General features: G+C 47.0%; 1 protein-coding gene across 2 annotated transcripts in view; it reads right to left on the reverse strand.

Annotated features, from left to right (window-relative positions):
* Positions 1-19,244, reverse strand: part of LOC146183174 (uncharacterized) — a 124,251-nt gene that overhangs the window by 20,225 nt on the left and 84,782 nt on the right. The window lies entirely within an intron of this gene.

Consider the following 19,244-nt stretch of genomic DNA (forward strand, 5'->3'; position numbering starts at 1 on the left):
CAGTACTTAACCCTTTGCTTTTTCTCACATTAACAGCTTGTGCATGTATGCCTGTCAGAGTACAATGCGTACCTAATACCCCTATAATCACCCCAGGTAGCAACATACCCTAATCTCACAAGCTAACGTAAACCCAGTTGTGCCATAGTGTACCATGTGTCAAAACAATAATTATAATTGCACCAATTACATTTCCCTTTGGGAACTGCCCACCACCCCCAAAATATGCATAACTAGCTCTTACTTCCAAACATTCAGGTATCAGCGTATCTGCTTAACCATGATAAGCAACTAGTACCGCTAGCTACTGAACTGGTGACCTACACTGTCTGTTCAAAGCAAACATGCCCTCATACATCTAATATTTTGTGATGCCTCCGAGTATGCTAAGCTACAGTAGCAGAATTACTCCATAAGGGTTACTCCATTTACACAAGCATCAGAACCTTATCACCTGCCCAATGATTCATGCCGCAAACAGCTAATGCGTATTTTCGATGAATTTTAACCCTAACCACAAGAAAATTTGTCGAACCTCTTTGAATCACTTCACAGTGTCTTCACAATGCACAAGTTTATACTTCATCTGCAAATTCCTCTGCGCATCTCCCAACACTTTTCTATACTCGCAGCTCTTGCAGCCATGTTGACCAAAAAAGAAAATGCCCAGAGTGTTCAGGTGGTCTCATGCTTTGCCATTATGGGCTGCTTAATTGGGCTGGTTGGTGCATGTTGATGGAAATGGTTTAGTTTATGGGGTTTCATGTCCCAAAGCAACTCAGGTTATATGAGATGTCGTAGTGGAGGGCCATGAAAATTTTGACCACCTGAGGTTCTTAAGCATGCACTGACATTGCACAGAACATGGACACCTTACTTTTCACCTCCATCAAAAAGCAGCCACCACGGCCAGGATTTGATCCTACATCCTTGGGCACAGCAGTCGAGTGCCCTAACCACTACACCAGTGTCGGGCATGTTGATGGAAATGACCGAACAAGAGATACATGCCCTCACTAGCAACCAAATGGACTGCTGTGGCAGGAAGGGCACTAATATAAAGGAAAGCATAGCGAGCAGATGCCCGAGATCAAAAATCACCTGGGGACATATTCAAAATACAGTTAAAACTCGATTTAACGAAGTTGAGGGGAGCCGTGAATTATTTCGTTAAATCGAGAACTTCGTTAAATTGAATGAGGCATTTCTTGGGCACATAATTCAGTACATTCGATTACAGTAAAACCTCGTTAAAACGTACCCGCTAAATCGTTTTAAAAGTAGTAAAGTCAAGTCCCCGACTGAGCACCCATTGAACATAATGCATTTTGCATCCGCATAAACCGTACCAGCTTATCGCGGTCGTATCGGTTAGCACGTACCATTTTCACTTTTCGTCGCACTCGCGCGTGACGAATTCACGCCGGTAGCACCGGCCCAAAGGACGGTTCGGCCAGCGGCGCAACAATCTTTCCTAAATACCGCCGACGGGATGGCAAGCCACACAACTAATGACAAATTGGCGCCAACGTTGGTAATCATACAACTAGCGCAATCTTTGGGGGTCCGTATGGTCATCGTCATGACCCCCCGAGCTACTTTCGAGTGGGTAGCGCCAACACCATGACCGGCGCCGCTAGCGCGTATGAAAAGAAACAACAAACATTCTTACTCGACAAGAAAGGCCCGAGGGGACTACAAATTTATTTTCCGCCAAAGAAGTCGGTGATCTTTGCCTGCGTGCGCTTTGTGAGCAACGGCCGCACCGATTTCTCGTAGGTTGGGGTGCTGTCTACAAAATAGACCAAAAATTAACACTTTTTCACCTTTATTTCTCGAAAAAAGGTTCGTTAAATCGGGACAGATCACGGAATCGGTTTCGTTATTTCGGGTTAGTCAAAGCATTGAACCCTATGGGCGTCTGAGGGGGAATTAGACTACCTTCGTTAAATCGAGATTTTCGTTAAATCGGGTTTCGTTAAATCGAGTTTTGACTGTAGTGTCATTGATTAAGAAAGGCAAGTTCCTGTGAGATCAATGCCACCAACAGCTGGCTGACACATCACTAGAGTTGTGTACGTTAAAATGCCTCTCAAATTGAACGTGAGGACAGTGTAGTGGAACCAGACAGAAATGCTAGACACAGGGACATTTATCACGGCTGCATGTTTCCGTATTCCCAGCCAAACTTCAGCTCTCGGAGAAAGCACGAAGCAATGTGGGGCCTAGAACACGACAAAGTGTATCCTGCCGATATATGAAGGAATGAGAACGCATTCCTTGAAGGTTACCTACCAGTGCCACTTTACTGTTGCGTTACAGTTGTCGAGTAATAACGAAACAATAGTTGAAAGTTACCGAACAGACTGGTCTATCTAGGGAAATAATGCAGGTCTTGTAAAAGAAACGCCTCGCAGTCTTTACAGCCAGCACAATGCATGACTATGCTGTTTTTGCACTACTGGTTATCTAGATTGTTCACATGCTCACGCAGGCTGCCAGTGACACAGCGACCTGTCTCACCAGCACAGAACCCGTCACATTACAATGAAATGTTATAAACAACACAGCAACAGCTAACTTTTTCCAGCGGTGTTTTTTTTTATTCCCAGACTTTCTCACTTTGCACATCCTTTCCAGTTTATTCCTAGTGAGGAAAAGCAATTTCAAGCCAGCTTTGCTCAATCTTTTTTGCGATACCTTGTGTACGTATGGGAAACATGCGGCGTTTTTCTTTGCTGGCTGATCAGCACTGGCGCAATCATGAGTAAAAAACATTATCACATAGGACAGATCAGCGGATCGCCGGGATAACAATGCGGAGCGCTGCGGTTGACGAAGAGGCTGATAACAAGAGTGCCGGCTATTCTCATGCTTCAGTATTAAGGGGGTTCCGCAAACTGTCGTGACCCAGCACAATTTATTTTTTTGCTCTCGCCTTCTCTATCTTTTTTTTTTAATACAGCACTGTCCTGTAGGTGACTGATGAAGTTTTGGATAGTTGTTTCATTTTGCTTGTTTGCCAGTTATTTTTGCTAGCAGCCTCAGCTACGCAGCAGAAGCATGACTATGAAGGAAGAGGGAGTGATTGCTTGAAATAGGGCGGCTTATTGGATGGTGCCTCAGCGACAAAGCGAATAAAAAGTGAAATAGTTCACTATATTCGCGATGAACGATAACAGACATTATAAGTAAGATGCGTGCCCTACAATTCTCGCCAGAAGAAAGGAAGACATGCCGCATGTTAACTTCGCCACAAGAGTGGAAGTACTGACATTAGTCTAGGAAGGCAGGTGTCTGAGAAGCATTGCTGCCGAGGTAGGATGTTCTGTAGGCACCGTAAACCGCTTGTGCGTGCCTTCTTGAGATGATGAGAGAATTGGCGACACAGAACATATCGAACGTCTGAGAGCCCTTACTGAGGAGCAAGATCGACTAATCATAGCCGCCACCTTCCGCAGCCTCCATATTACCGCTGCCGAGATACAGGAAGAACTGGGCCTCCAGGGAGTCTCTGTGTGGACGATTCAGAAAAGGCTTTGTTCAGCTGGACGTCATAGTCATGTATCTTGTTGAAGGCCGCTTCTCACTGCACATCACAACCGACTCCGTCTCGACTTTGCCACAAGCCACCTCGCTTGGACTGCAGAAGATAGGAGGGCAGTCGTATTCTCGGATGAATAGACTTTCTCCACGAAGTGGGACCAATAGTGGAGCGTCTGGAGGCCAGTTGGTGCTCGGTAAGTGCACGACAAGAAACAAGACCTGGCAAGTGACTACTGCCCATTTTTAAGTGAAATGCATTAGATGCTCCAGCTAGCTTTACATTGTTTCATCGCTAACAGTTCATCTGGGTACATTTATGTGTAGCAGCCTAATCTTCAACACTTAGATTTATGAATGAGTATGCTGAACGCAATAGAATTTGCACACTTTTACTCCCTTCTAACAATGCGAGGTTTTCAGAAATAGAAGCTCAGCTTTTATCACAAAAATCGCACAGTTGTATTAATTTTTTGCAGGTATGAACACTGTTTGCACAGGCCGTCGCATCCAGCAGATGACGCTCCATTAACGTTTGAGGTTGCAGTAAGCACCAAGGGCTCGGACCACTGATCAGGGTCGAGGTAACGCTGACTGCTGTTTCATATGAAGCTATAGTACAAAATGACCTCTCCCTTTTGCTTTGGATGGCCCGTTTCCTAATGGGTGCTTCCTATATCAGCATGACAGAAGTCCTATCCATACACGCAGTTATAATGATGTTTAAGTGAGTTTATGTCACGCCGAGAAAATGTGTGAAAAATGAATTGCATTTCCTTCACAAATGTGAAGTAGTAAAACTGCGTAGAGTGAACAGTGAAATAAGGCTACGCTGATAAGAAGCTCACATCAGCAACGGCCAACAGAAAGGCAGAGAAGCTAGTGAAAAAGATGAGCAGCAAAAGTGAACACATCGCCAGCATATTAACCCTCACTTCGAGTTCACTGAGGTAATAAACATTTGTTGTTCCTATATGAAGCTTTCCCACCCTGTTTCTGGCAATGCACTATAAAGCAAACAAATTCACATTTTCGAACGGGACAAGTGTTGGCATGCGATTTTATACTACACTAGAGGCGATAAAACAGACAATCATACCGCTTGCTTTATTTAATGTTCTCTAGCACATTATTTACAGTTGTTCATTGCGAGCTATACAAGAGAGAGAGAGAGAAACAACTTTTATTGCCAAAAGAGTGTGATCATAAAGGCATGCGTGCTATATGAATGCTTGCTTTTAGCAGCGTGTAATAGTTTTCTTCTCCAGGCGGGTGCAGCAGCTGCTTGAAGCCCTTGGCATCTAGAAGCTGCCATGGCCTCCCAAGGGAGCATATTTTAACATAATTGGAAATATCTGGGAGCTGATGAAAAAGTGACTAGCAAAAAGGCAGCTGCGTGGATCGTCACCAGATCTCTTTTGGGCGGTGGTTCAAGAGGAATGGAGCCGACTCCAGGCACTTCCAGACTTTGCAAGCATACTACTTGACTCCTTGCCCGAGCACCTTTCAAGCAATAAAGTGCTTGTGCTCACACATCTTTAAAGGGGCAATTGCCATTGCGATGTATTGCCATTTTGTACTTCTATCAATAATATACAGATCTGTGATTCTACTTGCAAAGTTTTAGTGTTTAGTGCATGGCGCATATTACAAAAAAATGCGATAAAAATCAGAATCGGGAAGCTTCTCCCATCGAGAGGGACCACCATTTTGAAACGCTCGTGTGACGTCACAGAAGATACGCAATGGAGCGTCGTCTGGAATGCAGGCTGCAATATCAAAGGACACGTCTTCTTTTTTCTTCTTTTTTTTTTTGACGATTGACACATTGGTTGTCCCTCATGCAGATGTGCTTGACGAAGATGTTACCGCACGAAAGCGATAGAGTAAGGCATGTTTTCTTCAGCATAAGTCACAGTCTGTGGGCTGCACGGTTATAGGTTCCCTAGCTTATTGACACACTGATCTTTCGCATTACACCGGCCACAACGCCAGCATGACCAACAGTCGCCTATCACCGTAGTGCGAGATTTTCGGCCCACGACACCAACGGAACTGATCAGCAGATGGTCATCGGATCTGTTTTGATCGGATCGGAGGCCGAGCGAGAACTTGACACCCGATGAGTGAATTGCCTGAACAGTTGCGCTTGCCTATATCGTCGGATATGTTGGTTGGATCGGAGGCCGAGCGAGAACATGACACTCGAGTGAACTGCCTGAACAGCTGCGTTGGAAAAAGGAAAACAAGAAGCTACAATTTATATATTCCCCTTGCCATCAGCAATGACCTCAGCCAGAAATGTTAGTCGGCACCGAACTGCCGGCTCGTTCAGCGACGAGTAGGGCTAACACAAGTATGCGAGGTTCGGTCAAGAGTTTCGGCGATTACGGAGAGCGCGTTCACAAGCTTTAGCATTTGCATGTGGCCATCGAGCGTAGTTCTACCAGTAGCAACCCAAATCGACGATTTCTTAGATCACAAAGCGAGTGCACATTGAGCGGGAAGCGTCTATATGTGACCCTTTCTAGTGAGCGCAGCCGGCAGACGTCTGCACTGCTTGTGTGTATACCTGGCGCAAGCAGGGAACGTAGCATCCACGGCGCTTCTTGTAGCGCAGTTGTAGTTTGTGAGCAAATTAAGGTGCCATCAGTGCCAAAAGAAGTGGATAGTTTTGGTATTGCTAGCTTAGCTTGCAGTTTATGCCGTGTGAACGAGCAGAATACATCCAGTCATTGGAAAAGCTATGTAAACAAACACGCTGGGGGCGCAGTCATAATCCATGAATCGGCGCATTCTTGCGGGAGTTTAGGGTTCACGCACTAAATACTAAATGGTGTATGCTTACATTGAACCACTCCCGAGTCATTTGCTTTAGAAGCACTAGGAAAATGCAAGGTGAGGCTTGGAAGTCAGTCGCAGTCGCGTGGCTGCGGGGGAGGCGAGACGGTGTGGGGAATGATCTCCCATCGTCCCCTTTAAAGTTGGCTTTCCCCTCCGTGGTAGTTACTCTAGCTATCGCGAAATGGCGTCAGCATTGGTGGTTACCATTAACTATCGAGAGATGGCGCCAACGTCGCGGCAGCACAAGCGCCACCCCTGATCTTGCCACCACGCACGCGGACAAAGCCAACTCTCTTCAGCATCGGGACCTGGACGCGAGTGGACGTCTCCTCGCGGCACTCCACAGTCATGGCGAGGTGAAGCCTCGTGGGACTTATCCCGCTTGCCCTTCTTGTCCAGCCTCGGAGTTTATCCCCTGCCCTAGCGTGGGCGAACATTTGCCCGTAGCCCTGCTGGTGAGTCAGACGACCTGTATTCATTAGTGTGTTTTGCTAGCTGGCGTTGTTATTATTGCAGCAATAAATGCCTGTTTGTTGTCAGCACGTGTTGTTCCTTTGTTCCCAAGAGCACGGCCCGCAGTGGTCCGCTCGTCGGCGTCCGCTTGGTAGCGCACGCAATCACTGGGTGGGGTCGGCGGTTTGGACTGTCAGCAGCGATTAAGCGGGGAAAACGTATTTATCCCCCTAGTACAATCCCACAACGGAGACAGCGGTGAATGGGAGGCTCTTGTTCGGTGCGAGCATGCAGTGAAGAGCAACTGAATCGCGTTGGGTTTTGCGATGACGGGACTGAAGCGGCGGTGGCGGCATATGCTTTCGTGTGTTGGTCGTGGAAAGACTGAACATAGTATTACAAAAATGCTTTACCAGCCAAAATTAGGTCTGACCAACACACGCATATACCAGCAAGTCAAAAGGTACCGCTTCATTCAAAAGTTTTGTCTGCTCCTCTAATGTCACAAGGTATGCTCTCGCGTCAAGGTATGCTTGTTTGAGATTTACTCTTGGTTTTTGGACTGAGCGACAGCAATAGCTCAACAATCAACAAAATTTAACGTTACCCCTCCCCACTTTCGTGGTGCATGTACATGGCTAAAGGAAACATTGGACAAGTGCCTTTTTATATGCGGGAGCTCTTGTTGCTAAAACAAGCTAACTCTCATAACAAAAATAATATGCCTCTGATTGTATGCATAAACTATACAGCATAAACCCGTCAAATTCGGCCTTCTTGGCAATCTCTAGACGAAGCCCAAAACAAGTCCGAGGATCACTATACTCCATTTCATACATCAAGTGCAACACTGCCAAAGCTACAGCTCTTGTTTGCGCTCTCCGCATCCGCAATGAAAAATAGTGCTTGTGCTTGACGAGAGAAAATAATAGTTGCTTTGTCTGCAAGCTTAATACATCTTACATTTGCCATCAACTTCATAAAAAGCACCTTTCTTAGGGAGAAAGGGTTGGATTCGGTGAATTTGTATGTTTTTTATGTCGTTTTTGCTCGTGCCGCATTTTCGCTGCCCCGCAACCTTGCCAGCTGTGCCACTAGATGGCGCTGGCTGTGCCCTCCACGCTGCGCATCTCTTTTTGAGAAAATGGTTCTTCGGCGCGCATTTTTTCTATAAGATCCGTACTGCGAAGATGTCTAGGCATGCGAAGCAAGTTATTGCAATCGTGTATGCTCGGAATAGAGCCCGTTTCCGCAGGAACCACTCGGCCACAGAACGAGCGCGTAGTGATACGCCTCCTGTTTTTTTTTCTTGCGGACTATTTGCGTAGCTTTCGCTGCGTTGCACCTGATGTATGAAACGGAGTATAAGGTCACATATCACAGTGAAGGCTTCTCAAAGAAAAGAGAATATGTGAATAAAATATTTTTACTGAAGAAAAAAAACTCAGTGACCACCAACCACGACGTGTATGCAGGGGTGCAGCCGACACCGCAAATAGCAGACGACATGGGGATAATATCTCACTGTGACGTCAGCGGCCAATGGTTGCCAGATCAGAAAGCTGATTCCGACAACATTTTAAAAACATCTACTGCATGGAATGAGCTCAAATTTTGAGGATTTATAATTTAACGGATGAGGAGTGAAATTCAATAATCAGTTTATGCCCAGTTGTTAGCTGTCATGACCCCTTTAAAGGTCCACTGAAACGGCCCCCAAGAAGCCACTGATAAACGTGTTCAATGTGTAGAACAAATCCTTTTGAGCATTAACCCAAAGTATAACTCCTTGGACAAAGCCAGCGATTTATTATTAATTTAAAAAAACAGCGTTTTTTGAAATTCGCGGGCAGAGAAGTCGTCACTTGGCGGTGTCGCATAGACCTATTTCCTTAAACCGTGACGTCACGGGTGAGTTGACTGGCAAGGCTTGCTAGAAGCTGTTATTCGCTGCGGCCACTGCAGCCATGACGTCACGACACACTTCCGGCAGCTGCGATCATCTGCTCGCGTGCTGCTCGAACTCTGTGCGGGCTGTTACACAGCTCGCCGCCCTTATCGGTTAGGCGGCCATTGCCCATCAAGTACAACAACCGAAGTGACGCAGTGATCGGCGGAACAAAGCTGCATTTACAAATATCTATTTATATAACGTGGTTTCAGGAGTACCGGGTGTCGTCCGACGAGGCGTCAACAGCACGATCAAGCACCGCACGATGGCAGTACCTCCTCGACCGCCGTAAACACCGCCGCTGTGGCCCCTCCTCCCGCATACCGTACGCGAACGACCCGGCGGACCGTTAGCACCGATGTCCGAAATAAACCGTGTTAAAATTTGTTGGCATCTGGAATACTGAAACGAATATCAAGTATGAAGCCCTCGTGAGGATCGCTGACCAGCAGCAAATTGCTGGTAACAGCGATAGCCGAGATACAAGCAAGTTTCTGCTCAAGCCAGCTGCCGCTGGTGCATTTCGGCTCATCCGATCTGCTCGTACTAGCTCTGTGATTAATGCGTCGCCAGAGTTCATCCTATAATTATTTTACTATGGCAGGGTAGGATTCACTATAAGGCAGTTTCATAAGTAGACCATTTATGACAGCGCTGATCAGTTCCAAAGCGCCGACCGCCGCGGCTTCGAAGCGAAACAATTTAGGCCTAGCGACGACCAGGGACGGTCACGCACGGCGCCGTCGTTCGCCGCGCTCGCGCGCCCCACCCCCTTGGTAATTGTGTAACATACCTCAGCCTGCTCGCAGCATCCCGTGCTGCAAGCGTTGTAAACTCGTGTACTTTCATAGCTACGGTCGCGCATTTTTTGACGTTCTGCTCAGCAACAAGCCGTTCAAACGATACTGCAGGCAAGACAAGGCTTCAGTACGCAGTCACTGCGCCGTCGGCCGTAATCGAAGACGTCGGGCGGCACCATATTCTATACATCGATCTTTAAACGTGATACAGTGGGCAAATGAATAACTTCGTGAAGCAGACCTGCTTGTACGTTTCGCGCACTCGGGCGCCGACGAGTAGCCCCAGTCAACAGACGCTGCCATAACCTCGGTTAACGACGCAAACCGAGGTCGCCAAGCTCGGTTCTCAATAAGCGCGGTTAGTGGTGTAACCATGGTTAGGTCTGCCGTGAAACATGGGCTAACCACGGGTTCGCGGTTACACCAACCATCACTGCGTGAACTGGCGAACTCCTCAGGCGTGTGCGAGCGAGGATGGGCTGACGCGGGTACACCAGCGAGCGAGCACGCGGCAACCGGAAGTTGGTCGAAGTGACGTATTTCTGGGCGGAGCTTTGAACTTGCTTGTATTCGTTATTTTTTTATGGCTCCCTTCGGCGTACGAGTTGAGAGGAAAAATTGGAAGGGTCATTATTAATCGCTGATATCTCTGGTGTTGCAGATGCTAGATTGAAAATTTTTGCGGGAGAATGATGGGTGGTTCAATATCTATCAGCGTTATGGCGTTGTATACCCTTCTTGGTCACCCATTTCAGTGGACCTTTAAGGGGGGCCGTTCAGGATCAACTTTGCCATTTCTTCATAGATTTTGATGAAAATTGGCAGAGTTCTTAGTAGCGCTCTTGTGATACTAACATAAAAATTTCAAATTATTATGAAAAAAGCTTTTTTAATCATAAAATTTTTATCATTTCCATCTCGTACCAACTCAGTGACTTACAAAACATGAGAGAAGGGTTGTTCATAGTGCTTTGCATTCCAAAATGAATGGACTAGGTTGTGAAATTCTCAGATTTTTTTATTTACAGCATTAAGGTTTTCAGTTTTTGTGAGGTGACCATACAACAGGCCTCTATACTCTGAACAACCAGTTGAATCAAAAAGTCAGCAAACACTGTGCCAACAAAGCAAGAATGCCACGACCTGCAGCCTTTCTCAAGGAATGCAGCGAAAAAAACGGCACTAAAATAGACTCAACTGTCACAAAGAAAGCAGCAGAACCACCAGACAAGGTGACAAAAAAAAGCAGTTCTGGGAAAATGGCTTCCGAAGTTGCACCTCTCTTTTATTGCACTTTATCAAAAGGCACCAAGGTTGTAGTCTTTTGCGTCCTTTTCAACACGGAGTTTCTTGGATGCCTTGCCTTGGGACTGAAGTGCTTTTGCTGCCTTTCTTTTCCGCCGCTGCTCTGTGAAAAGTGTGCTGCCCAGTTTGCAGACCAAGTGCGGCACAGTATTCTGCATAAGCATGGCAGGTCCCTGCATTGTACTTGCATACTGCCTTGTTGATGGCAGGCTCTGTTGCAATCAACGACGCGTTTTCATCTTTTGGCAGCAGAGACCAGACAGATGCAGGCTCTCAGCAGCAGTTCTTGTTTTTTTCCCCAAGACAACAGCTGAGAAGCTGGACATCAGAAAGCTGCAGGTATACTGGTAGCAATGCATTTGCAACTTGCCTTGCAAGCTGGTACTTATGAGGAGGTGGAGGTTTGCCCTCTGCTTTGGCAGCCTGGTTTTGCGCCAACTCTGCTGCTCTTGTGGGCAAATTTCATGAAGGTTTTCATTGGTGGATGTTATGCGACAAAAAGTTGCCATCACAGATTTTTGCATTTCTTCAATTTTTTTTCATTTTTGCACAGGGCCTTGCCATAGCAGCTTGTCAATTTCTTTATCAGGACTTGAGTAAGGCCACCAATAGGTTGACCTTTCTTGCCCTTCGTGAAAAGCACATGCAGGGCTCTACCCATCCTTTTCTTTCGAGCTCTGCTGGCACTTGGCATTCTCCAGAAGCCCGTTTAGGGCCCTGAATTGCACAACAACGAACTCGTCCACTGGCTCTGCACAGGCGAGGGCTTGGCCCTCACCTGCCAGTTCCATTTTCCACACTGTCACAGGCACGGAACTCAGCTTAGCTCGCACTTTTGCAGCGACTTCCTGCGACGCTTCTGGCAATAAGAAACGCGGCTGCAGGTGCGCCTGGGCGATGCGCCGGTGCTCGTCGACGGCATGGCAACATCGCGTTCCGAGATGAGCAGTGCAATGACCTAATGACGTTTCTAGCGACCCAGAGCGAGGCGTGTAAAGTTCATCAGGGTCCCCAGTGCTTTCAGACGATGTATCGTCCGCGTAGGAAGCGCTCGGCAGCGGCTCTTCAATGGAGCCATGCACGAGGCACTCCCCTCCGCGCCCGTAACTTCGGTGGCACTCATAGCTGCACAAGAATCACTCGCTCCGCACCCATAATTCAATTACACTCGTAGCCGTGCAGGAAGCACTCGCATCTGCGCCCATAATTCAATTACACTCGTAGCCGTGCAGGAAGCACTCGCATCTGCGCCCATAACTTCGGTGACACTCGCAGCCGCGCACGTAGCATTCGCCTCCACGCCCATAACTTCGGTCGAGTGCTGAACATCAGAACTTCTTGAAACAGACGACTTCTTCACCATCAGCAATTTTCGCTTATGCGTGCCGTAGGCATTAGCCATCTTGTACTTCAGTGGTCGTTGACCCTTGACCACCAGTGAAGTCCACTTCCGAAAGTATGCGCCGCGCGTACATGCGGACATGGCGGCATGCAAGCCGTATTCAAAAATATGCGCTGCTCAAATAACAACTCCGGACAGGCGGCATGTCTGCTGAACGCGCTTTCCATAGAGACCAAGATGGCCGCGCTCCGTTGGGCGGTTGCCGAGATAGCAAGACTTGAAAACCTCCATCTTTTCGCTATTTGTAAGTAGTTCTCCACTACCTCTGATCATATTGTTACAAAGCGGCAAGCCGATGAAGACAGGAGACAGAACATGACCGATGACGATGGTAGATGACGTTTAATGAATGTTCGCGGGCCTAGCGCGAGCGCTCCCGCCCGCGCCACTGCTCGCTTCTTCTTCCTTATCGTCCGTTACATGACCCGGGGCCACCGAGCGATCGTCCCGATCGTGGATGAGGAAGTTTAGCGATGTTAATGATTTTATGGCATGATGATGGGCGTGTCTGGATGCTTGAAGAAGAAGAGGAAGAAGGAGGAATAGAACGGCTTGCCGGTACGATGTCTGATGCGTGGGTGATCCGCCTCCCTTGGAGCTGTCAACCATCCGTCACCAGAGTCCATGGGACCGATGGCTCGAGGTCACGTCGGGCAGCTTGGGCGGGGGTTGCGTGTTCGTGTCAATCGGTTCCTTCGGGTCATTCGGGTCTTTCGGGTCCTTCATCTCGGTTCTGATCGGTATGTCTGTTCTCCTTGTCTTCAGGTCCGGGCTGGGGGCTGGGCGGTGGTAGTTGTTCAGGTCTGGGCTTGAAGGGCTGGGGCGAAGCTGCTCGGCGATGTCCCTAGGCCCTCGGTGATGGTCCCGGCTTGAAGATGGCGCGATGCTCCAAGGCGAGGATGGGGATGCCGTACGCCGCACCTCCAACCAAATGTTACGAAGCGGCAAGCCGATGAAGACAGGAGACAGAACATGACCGATGACGATGGTAGATGACGTTTAATGAATGTTCGCGGGCCTAGCGCGCCCGCGCCACTGCCCGCTTCTTCTTCCTTGTCGTCCGTAACAATATAAACAGTGATTTAGAGTATTTCTTAATGGTTTTCGACGGTGATAAATTTTAATTACAAAAAACAAGAGTTGTAGAACCAGAAAATAACAGTTTCAAAAAATCGATTTTTTTTACGCTTTTTCACCTGTTGAAAGCCGTGTCTCGCTTAACGGCCAGAACTTAAGTGACTTGTGTGAATTAGTTGCATTGGAATAATAAATGCTATATATGCCGTTGTCGAGCTTGTTTAAGCCTTTCGCTGTCACAAGTGTACTGGTACGTTTTCGCGCTTCCCCCCACAGTGTTACCGACGTACCGGTACTTTCTCTAATGTGCGTTTGAAATTTTGTGCCTGAGCGCGAAGCTGGCGTGCTTGGACAGGCTGCGCCATCTGTAAAATCTTTCCACAATTTCGTATTTTCGCCCCGTGTTGTGTTGGTATGTATATACTGAAGAGTATGGAGCGACTACGCCCACCCTCGCCACCTTCTTTTCTGGGGGGTGCGGTCGCTCCGCGCTCGCTACTCTATCGCGCTAAGCAATCAAGCGGTATGCGCGTTTCGCGGTGCGTGCATGCAGTTACGGACTCAAGGGTTGTTCTGCCATCTGCCGCAGGTTTGCAGGTTTTTATCTTTATTCAGTTGGTGTGTCTGCTACAACGCGTCACGTTCAGGGGCTCGCGTCGTTGCCTCTCCAATAGGTCGACAGATGACTCGATCGCTGCTTTTGCTCTCTTGCCGCGCCCTTGCTTGCGGCTAGCATCAGCAAAGGAGGTTGTTTTAGCCTCGTTTCATCTCCCTTTGTCATCTTAATTTCACGTGCCATTTCTCTCCATTGTGCGGACCACCGGAAGTGCACCCTTGTGCGCGCAGTTACTTTCGGATGGCTGACCGCGCGGGACCTTCGACTGCTGACTGGAGCGATGGCTCTTTTGACTATTAATACGAACCGAGCTCGAATTCTGACTCTCAAAAAGTATCGAGCAGTTTTTTCTTTTATTACCTTCATTCATCTAATTTATAATCAGGCTGATAGTGATGATGATGTTAATTACCAACACCTGCAGGACACTGAAATGTGCATATTCCGTTGACTATGTGATTTGTATAGCAGTCATAATCAAAAATAAATCGCCATGCTCATTCCCTGAAACCAAGCCGACACTGGAGGTGCGTGACGGCCAGAAATGCCAGACAGCGAAAGGGTTAATACTGGCTAAAATCAGGGGTATCATCTATTGTTTCCGTGGGGTTCTTCTGACAAGCCATTAAAGGATTAAAAGTAACAAAAAAGAAGCCATCGTTGCTCATAATGACCGATTGGGCCAAAATGAAATGCCACATGCACAGTCACGTAAAGTCAGCACTTCGACGCTCGGAGGGTGGAATGCTTGATAAAGGTTACTTACTACTTCCCCCCCAAGAGTCAATGTATTACACCAACCAAAATTTCTGACGTTTGAAATCCTCGTACAATTTTCCGGACTTTTTCTTTCGATTCGCGACTCAAGAGCTAGCGAAACTGCAAACAATGCCAGTGCCATTTTGCTTTTCTGGCTGCTGCCATTTTGGTTTTCTGCAACCTCGAACCCACGTGTCATATCGTCCGCTGATCACGCCATCGGAACCTCGCATACCCGGTATAGCCTCGATAGCAGGCACCGCTGGCTGCACCATCGAGCCAGCTCTGCCGTGCTGCTGTCATGCACAGTCGTCAGACACCGCGGTCGCCATTCAAGTGTGGTGTGTTGTGCTGTATGACGTCCCTACTACAGACCATGGATCAAGGCCTTATCCAGTTACTCAAGCACCTCTATTGGTCATGCATGCTCAGTCACATGGTGCTATGCATGGACAGCGGCAAAACCTACAGTGTTGACTTGTTTGCACTCAGCATGCTTTCCGATGCATGGAAGGCAACAACCGAGAAGACACTATGGAACTGCTTCCACCACGTGGGTTTCATGATCAGAGATGAAGTGCTGTCATCATCCGATGATAGCGCCAGTGAACCCCATCAGTCGTCTTCGTGTGCTGACCTCATCAAGCACTTACGCGCTGCAGGAGCCGTTCCCATGGAAGTGACGCTGGAGCAGTTTGCTAACGCTGATAGTGAGCTATGCGCTGAACTCAACGACGATGAAATTGTTCACCAGGTGCTGGAAAGTGATGACTCGGGCTCCGACAGTGAGGAGTCAGAGGCTGTGCTGCCAACTAGCAGTGAACTAACCTGAGCTCTGATGGTGCTTTCGGTTGTGTACCGCGAGAACACCACCCTTGCAGACGTGCAAGCAGACTTACTTGTACGGCACATAGCGCCCCGCAGAGCCATATTAAGGGGGGACCGCGACCTTTGAAAACCGAAAAATCGCGAAACAGTCGATTTTTGGAAGATTATATATTCCGGTAGTATGTCTTATAAACTACCATTTCTGTAATTATCAATGCCCAACTCGCCATAGAAATACTCGAAATTAATTATTTAACAAGCGGCGGCAGCCGCGGAGCAGCGAGCAAGCGCCGAAAATTCCCAAACTTCGCGCGCGCGCCATTCCTCTCCCGTCGAACTGAGCGCCGCAATCTTGGTCTTGTCTTGTTGTGAATTCTTGCGCTTTCTTGTGCCACCCTTGGCGGCGGCTACGGCGGCGTGGTCGAGGCGTGGCTTGCCTCCGATTGGGAGCCTCTTGGCGGCTTTCAAGTTTCCCGTGCTCGAATTCAAGGCTGCGATTGGGCAAAGCGCGCGCTCCGCAAAAACGCGGGGGATCGGGCCACTACTATTGGCTGCCGCGGCCACTGACGAGTCGGTCTCCGCCGGCTACCTCCCCGCGTCGTCTGCTCCGGCTCTTTGCTTGCTGTCGTACTTCGTGCGTTCTGTTTGCCTTCCGCAATTTTTGCGATCGCCAGATTTACGATCTCTCGTCGTGCCCTCTGAATGGTTTCATGCAACGTGTTAAACGTTGCGTGGTCGCTCACAATGCCTCGAGACGCGACACGCATTCAGTGCAGACTTGGCTACATTTTTTTTTTTTTTCGTTTCGGCGCTTATGCCGCGTAAGATAACCCGGGAAGTCGCTTGCCGCGTTTGGGCCATTCCTAGTTCCTCTGGCGAGATGCCGCGAGAGATAAACCGGGAAGCCGCGAGATAAACTACGAAGCCGCTTGCCGTGTCTGCGCCGCCCATCATGCCTTGGGCGTAATGCCGCAGGGGAATCGGGAATGCAGATTGTCGCGGCTTGCAGAGCACAGGATCGACAAATATCAGCATGTGGAAAGTGGTCCGCGGCACCAAGGCGTTCACTGTAGCCGATCGGCTAGTCGCACAGACGTTCATTGAAGCCGATACAGAGCGCCATAGCCCTAATATATATTTTGACGGCCGCACCGGACCTGTTAGTGATAAGCGAGTGTTGTCTTAAGTGGGGCCGTTATAAGTGGGCTCGACTGTACCATGAATAAACTTTTGAGGGCGAGGGAAGCCCATGCATTCAAAATATGTCTGGAATTTGTCATAATTAATTTGATTAATCAACATAGGTCTAATTGATAACAAAAAAATCCAGTGCTATGCTATTTTTCAGCAAGCAAATTTATAAAAAGGGCTTTGTCCTGCCCTGAGGAACCTATCTAGGAATGAGCATAACAAATTGCACAATGCCAGTGCCTTTCGCAATTTCTCTAGGTCCGATATAAAGGGCCTATTCGAACCAATTTGATATGCTTCTGCAACTTGAGAACTAGCATGCACAATTCTATGAAACTTCGTGGTTTTTCATTTATTAATGTCATGAGCCTGTCCTGAAAATTTCATCATGATAATTTGAGAAACAAAAAAGTTATTGTTCTCTCAACCTTTGAGAGCCGTTTTCTCAGAATCAATTTTTTGCAGGGTGTGGCTACTAGGGAAAGTCATATCTCAAGAACCGCTCATTGGATTTTCATGAGGTTTTTTTTTTGTTACATACCTAAGTAAATTTCTGAGGGCAAGACAATTCGTTTTTTTCTAAATATGTGATGTGTAATTAGGGGCAGTCAATTAAAATACTGTTAAGTCAAGTGTAAATTTTAGCACTAAATTTGGGGCTGTACTAAAATTTTTCAGAGAGGAAATTCCGAAAAAGAGAATTGTCTTGCCCTGGGGAAACTATCTAGGAATGACCATAACAAATTTCACACTGCTAGCACATTTTGCAAATTCTCCAGGCCTGCCCCTAGGGACCTATGTAAACTATCTTGATATACTCCTCTAGCTTGAGAACCGATGAGCCCAGATCCATGAAACTTGGTAGTTCTTCAAATGTGTGTACTACTATGAGCATACCCTGAAAATTTCATTCAAATATATCAAGAAATAAAAAGTTTGTGTTCAAGGGTAGCCTCCCCACTTAACCACTCTTTCAAGCCGCTCGCTAAATAAAGTGACTTTTTTGAGTGAATTTGTTTTCCAGATTGCCTGATTTTCTAGACGCTCGACCCCTTGAGGGTTCAAAAAATCGGTCAGCGACTGCTAATAGAATAAGGGCAACCTCAGGCTTCAATCAACTGGAGGGGCAGGCAGGCTTTCGTGAAGGCTGCGTGACAATAGACGATATCCACACTATCAACCAAAAGGTGACAGAAAAATACTCGCAATACAAGCAAACCAGAAATAGAGTCAAATCTCGATATAACGAAGTCCTACTTGCAGCTGAAATTTTCATTAAATTGCGAATTTCATTACATCAAAGTTCCTATGTTCTAGCTGCCAAAATAAAGTAACAGGTTCATGGACACTGTTACTCGATGGGAACTTTTAAATTACAAATTCAGGAAATATGCAAGAAATTCTAGCAATAACAGTGCTAGCAAGGGTACTGGATGTTGTTTTGTACATCAGGAGCATAATGGGTGATAGTAAATGGATGCAAACGCATCATTTTTCATGTGAGCAAAGAGTGAGTGCATCGCCCATGCCGGCACGGCTACTTTTGCGCGGTAATCTTTTGTTCAGCCCTTACGTTCGCGCACTGTATTTAAACGTATAATGAATTTGCCACCGCCAACTAGAAAAAAAAAGCTAGTTGTTAACACAGTCCTGTGTATTTCTTGGTAGGGTGCCAAGGTTCCATGCAGCAAGAACCTGACATAAATAAGGCAGAAGAAATTCACTAATTATGCCCTGGACATTGTTAGGTAACTATTGATCTAAGACCACTAGCTCAATTATGATTATATTTTTGAAATCAGGAGAGAAAACCACATCTGTGTGCAAAGTTTCGTGAGATTCTAGCAATAAGCAAAAAGTTCCCCCATGTTCCTGCTGTGGTGACTTTCTGATTTTTGATGGACCTTTTTGAGAACTAATGTGCATGTGTTGTTGCAAAAGAGGGTGTGGTATCCAGGCCACGCTTGAAAAAGAAACCTGCCACTCCTGGTAATGCAGCACTAACATAAGATATTTCAGATCAAAAGACTTCCAGCAAACAAAATTTCGAATCATGTTTGCTTTGTTATCTGATGGTGTTGAGTGATGATAATTACCCGAAAATGGTGCCAGCTATTCACTAATAAGTTTTGACTATGAGTCCAGGTGGTTTTATTCGATAAGAACACATTCCTGAAAGCCTGCCGCATGTGGAACATGTATACCCGGCCTCTACAGCCAATTTGCAGCAGTTTTGGTTTGGTGCCTCACGAAAACCAGCAACTGCTTCACCGCATGGCACAAGAAATGAGACTGTTTTCACCTTTTTTTTTCTTTTTTTTTTTTTATGTAGCTGAAGAACGGCGCCGTAGAGATAGTTTAGCTTTTTACACAGTGTGCCTGGGTAACTGATCTTCAAAATGTGCATTCTAAATTTTACTTGTTAATAATGCATCTGTAGATATTGTGCTTTTCTAATTTTTATCAACTACCACA

Source organism: Amblyomma maculatum, chromosome 7 (assembly GCF_055883805.1).
Source record: "Amblyomma maculatum isolate TAMU_Amacu chromosome 7, ASM5588380v1, whole genome shotgun sequence".
Classification (NCBI taxonomy): Eukaryota; Metazoa; Arthropoda; class Arachnida; order Ixodida; family Ixodidae; genus Amblyomma; species Amblyomma maculatum.